This window comes from Pleurodeles waltl, chromosome 6 (genome assembly GCF_031143425.1).
Source record: "Pleurodeles waltl isolate 20211129_DDA chromosome 6, aPleWal1.hap1.20221129, whole genome shotgun sequence".
Classification (NCBI taxonomy): Eukaryota; Metazoa; Chordata; class Amphibia; order Caudata; family Salamandridae; genus Pleurodeles; species Pleurodeles waltl.
This window is the reverse complement of record NC_090445.1, coordinates 18,988,428-19,003,197: the sequence shown is the minus strand read 5'-3', so window position 1 is coordinate 19,003,197 and position 14,770 is coordinate 18,988,428. Positions and strand designations below refer to the sequence as shown.

At 48.4% G+C, this 14,770-nt stretch overlaps 1 long non-coding RNA gene across 1 annotated transcript; it reads right to left on the bottom strand.

Moving 5' to 3' along the window:
• Window positions 1–765: 765 nt before the first annotated feature.
• LOC138299076 (uncharacterized) lies at window positions 766–14,131 on the bottom strand. Its single transcript, XR_011204711.1, has 2 exons — window positions 13,982–14,131; window positions 766–1,114 (listed from the first exon to the last, which is right to left on the bottom strand). It is a non-coding gene; the product is annotated as an uncharacterized lncRNA (long non-coding RNA).
• Window positions 14,132–14,770: the final 639 nt, after the last annotated feature.

Here is a 14,770-nt window from a genome sequence, read left to right as displayed (position 1 = left end):
AAGCTGAATACAAAATGCAATGTCTTATATCATGTCAAAGCCCATAGGCAGCTGAGCTGAATATAAAATGCAATGTATAATATCATGTCAAAGCCAATAGGCAGCGGAGCTGAATATCATGTCAAAGCCAATAGGCAGTTAAGCTGAATACAAAATGCAATATATAATATCATGTCAAAGCCCATAGGCAGAATATCTAATAGCATGTCAAAGTCAATAGGCAGCTAAATTGAATACATCATGTCAAAGTCAATAGGCATGCAATGTCAAAGCCAATAGGCGGCTAGACTGGATACAGCATGTCAAAGCCAATAGGCAGAATACAGAATGTAATGGCTAATGCAATGTCAAAGCCCATAGACGGCTAAACTGAATACAGAAAGTAATGGCTAATGCCATGTCAAAGCCAATAGGCACAATACAGAATGTAATGACTAATGCAATGTCAAAGCCCATAGGCGGCTAAACTGAACAAAACATACCATGTGCTACTGGTGAACATTGAGCAACTAATATGCGCAGTGGTGAAACACAAAGTCATTGGTCAAAACAAAACTTTATCAAATGGCAGGACATTCCGCCCTTTGACCAATGAATTTTTGTTTCACATATCTCATATTTCAAACAAACAAAACAAACAAAAAAAAAAACATCAGCACAAAAAAAAACATTATGATCAAAGCAATCCCTGTAAAGCAATAGAAGTGAATTAACACATTGATCTCATAACCTTTCACATCAGATACATCTACATAGAAAAGACTGGGCAATTTTTTTTTTTTTTTTTTTTTTCTGAATGAGTCTCTAATTCAACAGTGTTAGCAATTTGATGTGGCATGAGTTCTGCTCATGTAAAGGTGCACGGTCCACCTGAAAGGTTTGCTGGAAGATAAGCAAAAGTCAGAGTTCCATACGAGAGGGAAAAAAAAAAAAACACAGCAAACAAGTTGAACTTGAACTGAAGGCGCAGTTTGCGCAAAATGGATCCATGGTGCTGGCACTTTACTCAGCCAGGTTCAGGTTGGGGATTCGGTCCCTTCCCCGACCCCACACGCACACACCGGAAGGGGGACCACACAGCACACTCAGGGACAGTGGCGAAACGTGGTCGGATCTGCAAAAGAAACAAGTATGACTTTTCTTGCAAATAACATTTTTCATTTAAACTGCACCCTTCCTCTTTCTTTCCCTGTTTTATAATCAGCAGGACGTTTTTGGGGCCCTTTGTTATATTTTCTGCAGGATCACTTGGGGCTTCAGCCCACACATCAGCACTGAGGTTTGTATCTGCTGCGCCACAGCTCCCCTTTTCTTGCACTGTCAGAAGGGCTGGGGCAGACTCCTTCTTTACCAAACCTCCATTCACTGCATTTTTGTCAAGTTGGGCCATTCTGTCTCCAATTTGTATGAATGAATCAGATTCTTTTCTAGGTATCAGCATAATTTCGATTTTTCCTTGGTAATTTGCAGCAATCACTTTCCCTAAAACCTGATCAATTTGCCATTTCTGTTCTGGTAACTTTCCTCTCCCCAACTGCTCTGTGACTGCTTGCATGACAGATTGCTTTTGTGCGTGCTGCACAGTTTTTATCAAATCTAGGGGAATGTGCATCTCTCTCATCTCTGCCCACCTGTAAGTGGCCTTTTCACATTTCTGGGGCACCCACATAGCCATCCCCACTAAGGCAGAATTCTGGGTGAACACTTCTCTCTCTGCATTTTTCTCATTAACATCTGCAAGGTAATTGAACCAGTTAGGTGCTAAAACATTATCAAAGAACCAAAAATCAGCGTAAAAATGACACATCTCACGTAGCTCTTGCTTTAAAATCTGACACACATTATACAACGCTGTTCCTTCTCCTGTGCCAGAAAACCATATTTCAGTCAATGAATCATTAGTAAAACAAACATGCTTTTTTATCTTCAGTGGACACGAATTCAAATGGTGCACACAACTTCATCGGTAATTCTTTAATCTGTGGTACTCTAGCCCTGTCTTGCAAGTACCAGATCCATTGTATGATTCTAGCTAGGGGCACTATTTTCTTCCCTTGTTCATGATTTACATGTACATCAGTATTTCCTTCTTGCACTGCGCAGAAACCTAAAGTCTGCATTATTTCATTTGCCAAATCACAAGCGCGCAGCTGCATATTATTTTTCACAGTGACCATATACAAAAGTGTTAGGATTTCTCTCAAATGAGGGCTATTCTTTTTCCAAAAATCAAACAAGCTAATGAAACTCGGGGTGTCTTGCTCTAAAATCCTTCGTTTTACTTGTGCATTTTGCAACAGTAACTCGTAAATCACATTCTGAGCTCTCTCCCGTGTTATCAGTTAAGGAATGCATTTTGGCTGCCAAAAACCCTGGCTCACATGGAAACTCAGTGCAGCTCGGAGCTGTCTTAACCCCCTCATTACTGGAATGGGACAAGAACGATTCTTCAAAAACAGCCTTTTTATAACTTTCAGTCGGTGCTCACGTAAATTCCTATTTTCATGTTCCAACTGCCTACATTTCTCCTGCATTTCTCTGTAAGCAGATAAAGGTATCCAGACCTTTCTGTCATCATTACTTCCAAAACACACGTTTTCTACATATATACAACGGGAATTATTTCTCAAAACAACATCAGGCATTTTAGCTACACATGCATTTTCTTCTGTAATTCCCCAAACAGAAAACAATTCACAGTTTTTCTTAGCACCATCAGGCAGTTCATCAACACATGTATTCTCAGACATGGTCTGCCGTGCTACTGTGATTCTCCAAACAGAACAATTTCTGTAATTCTCCAAACAACAAAAAACAATTACACTTTTAAAGTGTGCACTTAGAAATCTACTAACTCGTCAAACCCCTTTAATCACCTCTTAATGACCGGCCCCACGACTCCAGGTACCAATTGTAGTGCTTTCCTCTTATTTAGTTTCTAAGCACTAACATAACACAACAGAAATGCACTTCTGAGGTCAAAGAAGACTTTTATTGTTATTTTATTCTTCCCCAACCACAATGTTTATGAATGAATGACGAATTAGTAACTTTCAAGTCCGCGTTAATCAAACAAAATATATCAGTTTGCAATATACACAGCAGGTTATATTTATAAGATATTGAATGCAAAGCAAAACAAATACTTCACCGTGTAGGAACTATTTACAGCTACATCTTTCTAAGGTCTGCAAGCTGATGACCCCTGTCAGCCGCGAGAAAGAGTGTCATCTACCCACACGGGATGCTGGCAGCTGGCGCCAAGCTCCAGCACGAGGTCCGGCAGATTCGAATCTGACTCTCTGCAGCCTGTTACATTCGTTACAAAGGTGTGCCCCCTCCTCTCAGACCTGGGAAACTGAGCAAGCCTTTTGGAGACTGGCCAGGTCTCCAAGACTACTCCTGTTCCCAAGCTCAAGGGAAGAGAAACGACGCCCATGTACCCTCTCTTATCAGGTCTAGTCTACTGTGAGAGCAAAACATCTTGGTTCTCTGGTGCAAAAACACAGCTTGGAAAAATACAGCTTAGATTCTCAACTGCCATGTCTAACTCCACGTTAAAGGCAATGGGCAGCTAACCTAAATATCAAATGCAATGTCATGTTAAAGGCAATAGGCAGCTAACCTAAATATCAAATGCAATGTCTAGTGTCATGTCAAAGCCAATAGGCATCTAAGCTGAATACAAAATGCAATGTCTTATATCATGTCAAAGCCCATAGGCAGCTGAGCTGAATATAAAATGCAATGTATAATATCATGTCAAAGCCAATAGGCAGCGGAGCTGAATATCATGTCAAAGCCAATAGGCAGTTAAGCTGAATACAAAATGCAATATATAATATCATGTCAAAGCCCATAGGCAGAATATCTAATAGCATGTCAAAGTCAATAGGCAGCTAAATTGAATACATCATGTCAGAGTCAATAGGCATGCAATGTCAAAGCCAATAGGCGGCTAGACTGGATACAGCATGTCAAAGCCAATAGGCAGAATACAGAATGTAATGGCTAATGCAATGTCAAAGCCCATAGACGGCTAAACTGAATACAGAAAGTAATGGCTAATGCCATGTCAAAGCCAATAGGCACAATACAGAATGTAATGACTAATGCAATGTCAAAGCCCATAGGCGGCTAAACTGAACAAAACATACCATGTGCTACTGGTGAACATTGAGCAACTAATATGCGCAGTGGTGAAACACAAAGTCATTGGTCAAAACAAAACTTTATCAAATGGCAGGACACACGGGTCAGCCCATGATGGACTCTGGGTTAGAAGTGCTGGAGAACCTTCACTGGACTGGTGGGCCACTTGGACTCCGGCCATGGGTGTTGAGTGCAGAGGTGGTTACAGGCAGTACTTTTGCGGTTCCTCAGACAGACTTCTTTCTTCTCTGGAGATGTTTCTTTTGGACAGGTCTGCTGTCCACAGGAGTTCTTATTCTTTATTGAAGGCAGGCAGTCCCATCAAGGCTTTGGAGGTCGCTGGGCTGTGGGACAGTCATCTTCTGGGTGCAGGTTTCTTTTAAGGCTGCAGACAGGCCGGTAGGGCTGGGGCCAAGTCATGTGGTGTTTTCAGTCTTCTCTGCTGGGCGACTTCTGTTTTATCCGACTCTTCTTAGGTCAACAGGAATCTCATTTTAGGGCTCAGGGGTGCCACCTAAATACTGAATTTAGGGGCGTTACAGGGAGTGCCAGGTGGTAGCCAATGGGCTATTCACCTTTGTGGTGACTACACCCTGCCTATAACTACTTCCTTTGGGAGGTGAGCACAGCCCTAACCCTATTGGCCTAATTCCTTCCACACAAAATGGAGCAATTTAAAAGGTAATGTCCAGTTCAGCTCGTCCACCTTAGGAGTGGAACTGACATGAAGTGGGCACTCCTCCTAATTTAACTATTTTTCCTGCCTGTTCTGGAAAGTGAGGTCAGGACGGGGGGGGAAGGGGTCATCTCAACCATCTGGAGAGACCTTGTTTGCATTACAAAGGCAGCAAGGCGTTGGAATGTCCATCCTGCTTGGGAAAGGAGGTAACACCTCTGCCCAGTGCAGGCTTTTGTCTCTGGGCCTCGAGAGCACTGGCTCTCACTGTGGGGGTCCAGAAACGTGCCTGCGATGGCTGACGTGGCCAGGATCAGTCAGTCAACACATTAGTAGCTGGTAGGGTTTCAGTGGCACCTCTCCGTTGCCCATTGTGTGCATTTTTTCAATAAATCCATCACTGGGGCCAGTGAGGATTTATTATCCTGAAATGTTTGATACCAAACATCCCTGGGTTCAGAGAAACCATCATGTAGCCGGGGAACTCATAATGACCAATGTCCAGCACATTTAAAATGGCTCAACTGTACACTTACTATGTCTGAGAATCGATAGAGACATAGCAGGGGCATTTCTGCTTGTGCAGATATGCCCTCACATGAAAAATATGCACCCTGCCTTGGGGCTGTAAGGCCTGCTAGAGGCTCTGAGGGGCCCTCTCCGGTACCCATGCCCAAGTTACCAGGGGTGCTATTTAGCTGGGGCTTGTAGGGGGCTGAAGGGCCTGGTTACTTGGGGATCACATGACCAAGTGTCTTTGTTTTAGGGAAGGAACATTGGCACAGGGGACCTGGTTAGCAGCAACCCAGTGCACCTCAGTCAGAGTTGCATCCAAAACCAGGCAAATAGTGTGGGGGTACTGCAACCAGAACCCAGCTCCCCACAATGTGCAACACTTTTCTACAGGACTATTTGTTAACAGTTAATAAAATGTAACACACAACACTTATGTGGGGCTGCTCCTGCGGATAATTAATATTTAATATACAGCTCTGTTCTACGGGGCTGTCCCTTAACAGATAATATATGATGTGCAACAGTCTCCTGCAGCTGTTCTTAGCAGATAATAACTATGTTATGTACAACAGTCTCCTGCAGATGTTCTTAGCAGATAATAACTGCAACAGTCTCCTGCAGCTGTTCCTAGCAGATAATAACTATGTTATGTACAACAGTCTCCTGCAGCTGTTCTTAGCAGATAATAACTATGTTATGTACAACAGTCTCCGGCAGCTGTTCCTAGCAGATAATAACTATGTTATGTACAACAGTCTCCTGCAGCTGTTCTTAGCAGATAATAACTATGTTATGTACAACAGTCTCCTGTACTATGTTATGTGCAACAGTCTCCTGCAGCTGTTCCTAGCAGATAATAACTATGTTATGTGCAACAGTCTCCCGCAGCTGTTCTTAGCAGATAATAACTATGTTATGTGCAACAGTCTCCTGTACTATGTTATGTACAACAGTCTCCCGCAGCTGTTCTTAGCAGATAATAACTATGTTATGTACAACAGTCTCCTGCAGCTGTTCCTAGCAGATAATAACTATGTTATGTACAACAGTCTCCCGCAGCTGTTCTTAGCAGATAATAACTATGTTATGTGCAACAGTCGTCTGCAGCTGTTCTTATGCAGCTGTTCTTAGCAGATAATGACTATGTTATGTATTCTGCGGGGCTACTTGTTAATTCTCCTATGCAGGGCTGGTGCTTCACAGATTGTGAGGAGATAATGTACAATGCTCTTCTGCAGGGCTGATTGTTAACAGATTATAAATATGTCTAGCACACCAATCTTCTGTTGGGCTTGTTCTGAACTAATAATAGTAATGATGGATAGATAGATAGATAGATAGATAGATAGATAGATAGATAGATAGATAGATAGATAGACAGGCAGATGCTTGGTAAAGTTGTGTTTGCTTGATTAAACCCCTCTATATAAATGCCCAGATGTACATTGAAGCTGCAATATTTACATGGTCTCCTGCCTCTATTTATCATTTGGTAAATTTTTTATGGATTCAGTTTATGGTATAGTTTTCCCCTTATGTAAATGTATCTACTTATAACAAGAGGCATAGTTCTAAATACAATGAGGTGCACTTGTATAACAACAGCTCTTTCCCACACTGCGAGACGTATAGTTTGTCATGTCTGAGTACACGGATGTGGTACATGCTTGAGTTGACAGTATAGTTGTCATGTCTAGGAGAGCCTGGTCCTGACTAATCTTCTGACGTGCAGATAGTTGTCTGTGGATCTTATGTTTGCAGGTAGGGAGTTCCATTGTTTGGCTGCTTGAACAGAGAAATATGCTCCACCCATGTTTTTTTGGGCTTTCTTTCAACTGAGATACATAAATGTTTTTCACAACCTGTTTCACTTCGGGAGGTAGAAATTACACTATAAATAAGACTGTGGCCCTCATTACGACTTTCACAGAAGACCGCCACAGCTGCAGGCGCCAGAAGACCGCCAGTGCTGGCGGTCTTCCGTCCACCATATCACGGGTACTTCCAGATTTCCACCACACTTTGTGCGGAAATCTGGCAGTAGTCGTGCTGGTGGGCGGAGGCGCTCTGGCAGTTCCACCCCTGGCCCGCCCCACCAGTAGGACTCCACCAGCCATATCATGGACAATAATACGGCCTGGCGGTGTCGTGCTGGCGGGGTGCTGCCGGTGGTGGAAGCCGCTCTTCCTGTTCCCTGCCGGACGACCTTCTCCCCGGACCAGGTAAGGTGATCGTTCGACAGGGGAGGCGGTTGAGGGGGTGGTCTGTGTTGTGTGGGCATGTGTGAGTGTGTGGTGTCTGACTGTGTGTATGAATGTGTGTCTGCGTGGTTTTATGTGTGTCTGAATGTTGAAGTGAGTGCGTGTATGCATGTAAGTGTGTATGCGTGTGTGTATGCGTCTGTGAGTGTTGTGGTGAATGCGTGTTTGTCTGCATGTGAGTATATGTCTTTGGATGGGTGTATGAATGTTGAAGTGAATGCGTGCATGGATGCGTGTGAGTGAATGCATGTATGTAAGTGTAGGTGAATGGGTGTATGCGTGGTGCGTGTCTGTGTGCATGTATGCAGGGGTGGGGGACTGTGTCTGGAGGGGGAGAGGGGTGATGTGGCTGGAGGGAGGAGGGAGGTCTAGTGCTTGCTGTGGGGGGTTCAGTCATCTACCGCTGACAGGGAAGAAATTCCCTGTCACCGGTAGCCTTTCAGCCATGGTTTTCATGGCGGTGCTACCGCTGCGGATACCATGGTGGAAAGCTGGCTCCTAATACCGCCGGCGGTCTTCTGTGGCCAACCGGGTCAGAGATGCTCATCTCCGGCCCGGAGGCTCCAACCGCACAGGCAGTATGAGTGGAGATGTGGCGGGTTGGCAGTCGCCAACCTGCCACACTCATAATGTGGCGGTCTTCACCGCCAGCCTGTTGATGGTGGGAACGCCACATTGAGAAGACCACCAGGGTCATAATGAGGGCCTCCGTCTCTGTGCTTCTATGCAAGACATTAGTAATTGGTAATAAGATACACAGCCCTATGCACAGGATCTGCTAAATGCTGTAGCAAACAAATGCGTTTCTATGACACAGAATCTCCAATGTGCGTTAAAATGTGTCCCCCACTGCCGTTTACTTCTTGGGGGCCTGCATGTGTATGTCTCCCTCGGTCGGTGCTGGTGGCAGACCGGAAGTCCCCTCAGTCTGTCACTTGAGAAGTGGGCAGTGTGACCAAAGGCAGTGGTGTTCTTTATCCCAGCCTGCATCACTTTGCGTTATGTTATGTCATGTTATGTTATGTTATGGTCACTTGCTATCATGTACGACTCACTCCTGAAGGAGCATCTCTGTGCCAGCCACAGCAGATTAGCACAAAAGTATTCAGAATTTCAAAGAGTTGTAGGAAACAGCCAAGTTCTTACCATCTTTTTTTAATTCTGCAGGCTCATAACATTGTCCTTTCCAGGGTGTAGACTTCTCCATCGCAAAAAGAGAGTTCACTCAGAGCTCACCCCTCAGAGCCCCACATTCCGGGCTACAGACTTCCCTCTATCCCCTCCAAGTGACCCCTTGGCACCCCCTGCAGGGCCGACTTTAGGACAGGGGAGCTGAGATGGAGGTGGGGAGGGTGCACTGATCACATGCGGGGATGTGTTTAGCAATAGCTTACTATTTAAAAATACCTGTTGCAGAGTTCCTTGTGTATCCAGCTTTCAGGCAGCAATACAAATGTCAAGATAACTTGTGATTAATGTTCCTCCTAGAGAGAGGGATGACGTGTTTGTCCAGTGGCAGTTTTGACTCACCATAAATTAGTGCAGAGGGTTAATGTACCTGCTGCAAAGAACAGATCTGTATTGTATGTGGATAGCTGAGTGGGTTAGTAAAGCCCTCCTTTACCAGCGCTTTAAAACAAATGAAATGTATATGAGAGGCGCTATGGAGAGATGAGGGGCACTTTTGCCCAGTGGTAGTGAGGGAATCTGAGGAAGAGGAGCTCTCATGGGAGGGGCGCCAAAAAACAGATTGTTGCATCGGGTGCATCCAGCGCTAAACTCTGCCCTGCCCCCCTGCTTTCTGTCATGATGTCAGAACTGTATTTACAACTGACTGTCCCCAGCCCCTCCTCCCGCCCCCTCCTGCCCAGGACATGTGATGTCCACTGTTCTGCCAACTGTACAGTGCTGTCTCACGTCTCTGGACACAGTCAAGGCCATGTCCACAAACACGGCCTGTTTGAGGAGATTGGAACACACCCCCCCCTCTCCCCAGCACCCCACCCTGCCCGCATCCCAAACACAGGCTTCTGGGCTTCCACATTCCAGCACAGGCAGGCTCAGGGCAGGGGCTGTGGAAACAAATGTAGAGCCTGGAAGCACATTATAGTGCCTTGTGACTAGAGATCAGGTTGTGGGCACCTCACATTCTGACATTAGGTGTGAGATGGTCGCCCACCGCATCTGCTCTGTCTCATGAAGGTTTTGTTTAGGTTTAAAGTCCACTTGAGGTTCAGGTGAGCCAGGTGTTTTAGGTTAACTTTTCTAAACTAACAGTGGGCCACTTGCCTCAGTGTTTCACAAACTGGTCGCCTTGGGATCGAAAATGTTTAGAAACAAAATCAAAATGTTGCTGTTCTTTCTATCGAAGAAAGTTTGGGTAGGTTTGGGAAGCAGTGATTCCCTTGACACGGTGCTGAAGGGCATTGATGTACTTGTGAACAAGGACACACTGTGCCACCTGCCCTTGGCACACCAGGGGGCAGTCACAAAAGACCATCGTGAACAAACAGTGCTCTGTAGGAAACACTGATTACCTAGTGGGGCGTGGCCTCGCTTCGCAAGAGTCTCAAAAATTGCCTCTTTGTCCTACATTTTGTCTCTCTGTCCTGAGTAGAGTTTCCTTCGCCCCGTCCATGACCTTGGAGGGGGGGGGGGGGTGGGGTGGGGGGAGGGCACAGGAGCTCTCCCAGTGCTGCTCTCATGCTCAGTCTCCGTCCCCGAGGACTGTCTGCTCACCTGCCCTTGTTCATTAGGAACTGCCCCCTGCTTAGGACGTCTTCTCTCGACCGCAGTCCGTTGGCTTGCCTTCTTTCGAGGAGTGCCCCCCCCCCCCCCGTTCACCAGTGTCTCACAGGATCTGCCCCTGCTGAGGATTGCCTCTCTACCATCTGTCTCACAGGATCTGCTCCTGGCTAGGAGTGACCGTCTCACCATCAGTCTCACACGATCTGACCCTGACTAGGAGTGACCCTCTCACCATCAGTCTCACAGGATCTGTCCCTGCTGAGGATTGCCCCTCTCACCATGTCTCACAGGATCTGCCCTGACTAGGAGTGTCCGTCTCACCATCAGTCTCACAGGATCTGTCCCTGACTAGGAGTGCCCCTCTCACCATCAATCTCACAGGATCTGCCCCTGACTAGGAGTGTCCCTCTCACCATCTGTCTCACAGGAACTTCCCCACTGCTGAGGAGTGTCCCTCTTACCATCTGTCTCACAGGAACTTCCCCACTGCTGAGGAGTGTCCCTCTTACCACCTGTCCCACAGGATCTGCCCCTGACTAGGATTGCCCCTCTCACCATGTCTCACAGGATCTGCCCTGACTAGGAGTGTCCGTCTCACCATCAGTCTCACAGGATCTGCCCTGACTAGGAGTGTCCGTCTCACCATCAGTCTCACAGGATCTGTCCCTGACTAGGAGTGCCCCTCTCACCATCAATCTCACAGGATCTGACCCTGACTAGGAGTGTCCCTCTCACCATCTGTCTCACAGGAACTTCCCCACTGCTGAGGAGTGTCCCTCTTACCACCTGTCCCACAGGATCTGCCCCTGACTAGGAGTGTCCCTCTCACCATCTGTCCCACAGGATCTGCCCCTGACTAGGAGTGACCCTCTCACCATCAGTCTCACAGGATCTCCCCTGACTAGGAGTGACCCTCTCACCATCTGTCCCACAGGATCTGCCCCTGACTAGAAGTGACCCTCTCACCATCAGTCTCACAGGATCTGCCCCTGACTAGGAGTGTCCTTCTCACCATCAGTGTCACATGATCTGCCCCTGACTAGGAGTGACCCTCTCACCATCAGTCTCACAGGATCTGCCCCTGACTAGGAGTGACCCCCTCACCATCTGTCCCACAGGATCTGCCCCTGACTAGGAGTGACCCTCTCACCATCAGTCTCACAGGATCTCCCCTGACTAGGAGTGACCCTCTCACCATCTGTCCCACAGGATCTGCCCCTGACTAGAAGTGACCCTCTCACCATCAGTCTCACAGGATCTGCCCCTGACTAGGAGTGTCCTTCTCACCATCAGTGTCACATGATCTGCCCCTGACTAGGAGTGACCCTCTCACCATCAGTCTCACAGGATCTGCCCCTGACTAGGAGTGACCCTCTCACCCTCTGTCTCACAGGATCTGTCCCTGACTAGGAGTGACCGTCTCACCATCAGTCTCACACGATCTGACCCTGACTAGGATTGCCCCTCTCACCATCAGTCTCACAGGATCTGTCCCTGCTGAGGATTGCCTCTCTCACCAGGTCTCACAGGATCTGCCCCGACTAGGAGTGTCCGTCTCACCATCAGTCTCACAGGATCTGTCCCTGACTAGGAGTGCCCCTCTCACCATCAATCTCACAGGATCTGCCCCTGACTAGGAGTGACCCTCTCACCATCTGTCTCACAGGATCTGTCCCTGACTAGGAGTGACCGTCTCACCATCAGTCTCACACGATCTGACCCTGACTAGGATTGCCCCTCTCACCATCAGTCTCACAGGATCTGTCCCTGCTGAGGATTGCCCCTCTCACCATGTCTCACAGGATCTGCCCCGACTAGGAGTGTCCGTCTCACCATCAGTCTCACAGGATCTGTCACTGACTAGGAGTGCCCCTCTCACCATCAATCTCACAGGATCTGCCCCTGACTAGGAGTGACCCTCTCACCATCTGTCTCACAGGATCTGTCCCTGACTAGGAGTGACCGTCTCACCATCAGTCTCACACGATCTGACCCTGACTAGGATTGCCCCTCTCACCATCAGTCTCACAGGATCTGTCCCTGCTGAGGATTGCCCCTCTCACCATGTCTCACAGGATCTGCCCCGACTAGGAGTGTCCGTCTCACCATCAGTCTCACAGGATCTGTCCCTTACTAGGAGTGCCCCTCTCACCATCAATCTCACAGGATCTGCCCCTGACTAGGAGTGTCCCTCTCACCATCTGTCTCACAGGAACTTCCCCACTGCTGAGGAGTGTCCCTCTTACCACCTGTCCCACAGGATCTGCCCCTGACTAGGAGTGTCCCTCTCACCATCTGTCCCACAGGATCTGCCCCTGACTAGGAGTGACCCTCTCACCATCAGTCTCACAGGATCTCCCCTGACTAGGAGTGACCATCTCACCATCTGTCCCACAGGATCTGCCCCTGACTAGAAGTGACCCTCTCACCATCAGTCTCACAGGATCGGCCCCTGACTAGGAGTGTCCTTCTCATCATCAGTCTCACAGGATCTGCCCCTGACTAGGAGTGACCCTCTCACCATCAGTCTCACAGGATCTGCCCCTGACTAGGAGTGACCCTCTCACCCTCTGTTTCACAGGATCTGCCATCTACTGAGGAGTGCCCCTCGAGCCCTCTGTAACACAAGAACTGTCCCCTGATGAGGAGTGTAACTCTGTTTCACAATATCTGCCCCCGACTAGGAGTGCCCCGCATGCCCTCTGTCTCACGGGAACCGCCCCCGGCTAAGGAGTGCCCCTTGCGCCCTCAGTCTCACAGGAGCTACCCCCTGATGAGGAGTGTCCCTCCCACCATCTGTCCCACGGGATCTCCCCCTGACTAGGAATGTCACTCACCATCTGTCTCACAGGAACTACTCCCCACCGAGGAGTGCCCCTCACCCGCTGTCCCACAGGATCTTCCCGTGACTAGGAGTGTCCCTCATGCTCTGTGTCTCACAGGAACTGCTCCCCACTGAGGAGTGCCCCTCATGCCCTCTGTCCCACAGGATCTTCCCGTGATTAGGAATGTCCCTCTCACCATCTGTCTCACAGGATCTGCCCCTGACTAGGAGTGACCCTCTCACCATCTGTCTCACAGGATCTGTCCCTGACTAGGAGTGTCCCTCTCACCATCAGTCTCACAGGATCTGCCCCTGACTAGGAGTGACCCTCTCACCATCTGTCTCACAGGATCTGTCCCTGACTAGGAGTGACCCTCTCACCATCAGTCTCACAGGATCTGCCCCTGACTAGGAATGACCCTCTCACCATCAGTCTCTCAGGATCTGTCCCTGACTAGGAGTGACCCTCTCACCATCAGTCTCACAGGATTTCCCCCTGACTAGGAATGTCCCTCTCACCATCTGTCTCACAGGAGCTACTCCCCACTGAGGAGTGCCCCCCACCCGCTGTCCCACAGGATCTGCCCGTGACTAGGAATGTCCCTCTCACCATCCGTCTCACAGGCCCTGTCCCCTGCTGAGGAGTGCGCCCCTGTCCTGCATGGTGTGCCCCCCCTTAAGAAAGCACCTCTGACTCTCTGCCCACTGGCCCTGCCCCCTGCTGAGGAGTGCACCTCTTGCCTTCTCCCCCATCCTCTGTCCCCAGGTGGCTCGACTTCATCCAAGGGCACCCCATATCCAAACCTTGACCAGTTGAAACTGGACCGCCTGGAAGCCTGAGAAGCGCAGGACAAACAGGAAACAGAACTTCTGCATGACCAAACATCCAGGCTGGGGCCCCTCTGCCCCTCGCAGACCATCCTCAGCCAGTCACAGGGGGGCGCAAACTGCAGCTTGCCAAACTAATATCACGAGGCAGGTGACTGTGATGAGAGCCGGGGAGCCCCAAGCACCCCGAGGGGAGGCAGACACTCTTGAAACAACAGCGCCACCTCGCGGCCACACTGAGTGTTGCACCGGCTCAGGCCTCCCGCGAACCTTCTGCGCCTACAGAGGGAGGGCGGGGGCCAAGACCCCAGAGCTGCGCCCCAAAAGCTGGGGAACAGGTCACCCCCACACCTTAAACATCACAGTCGCTTCGAGTAAGTAGAAATCAATGTTGCACTTCACTCGAGCAGTGAAGAAAGCAGAGAAGATATGTCACAAAATTAACACGGTTACAGGTTATCAGATTTTAAGACTGGTGAATTTAGGAACACTTTGGGGCACATTTACAAGAACCTTGCACCTCCTTGACACTAGCGTAATATTTTTTTTACGCTAATGTGAGGTTAAGTAGACCATTTACCCACGCCATATTTACAAAGTGGCTCAGTGCATGCATCGTGACACTTTGTAACCCCTTGCGCCACATAAAGTATGCTGTGGGGGAGCGTTCCCCCGTAAGGAGGCCCAAAAAAATGGCGCAGTGAAATTTACAAGCTTTCACTGCGCCATATATAGAGTAATTTTTAACATTAAAGTGACGCTGCC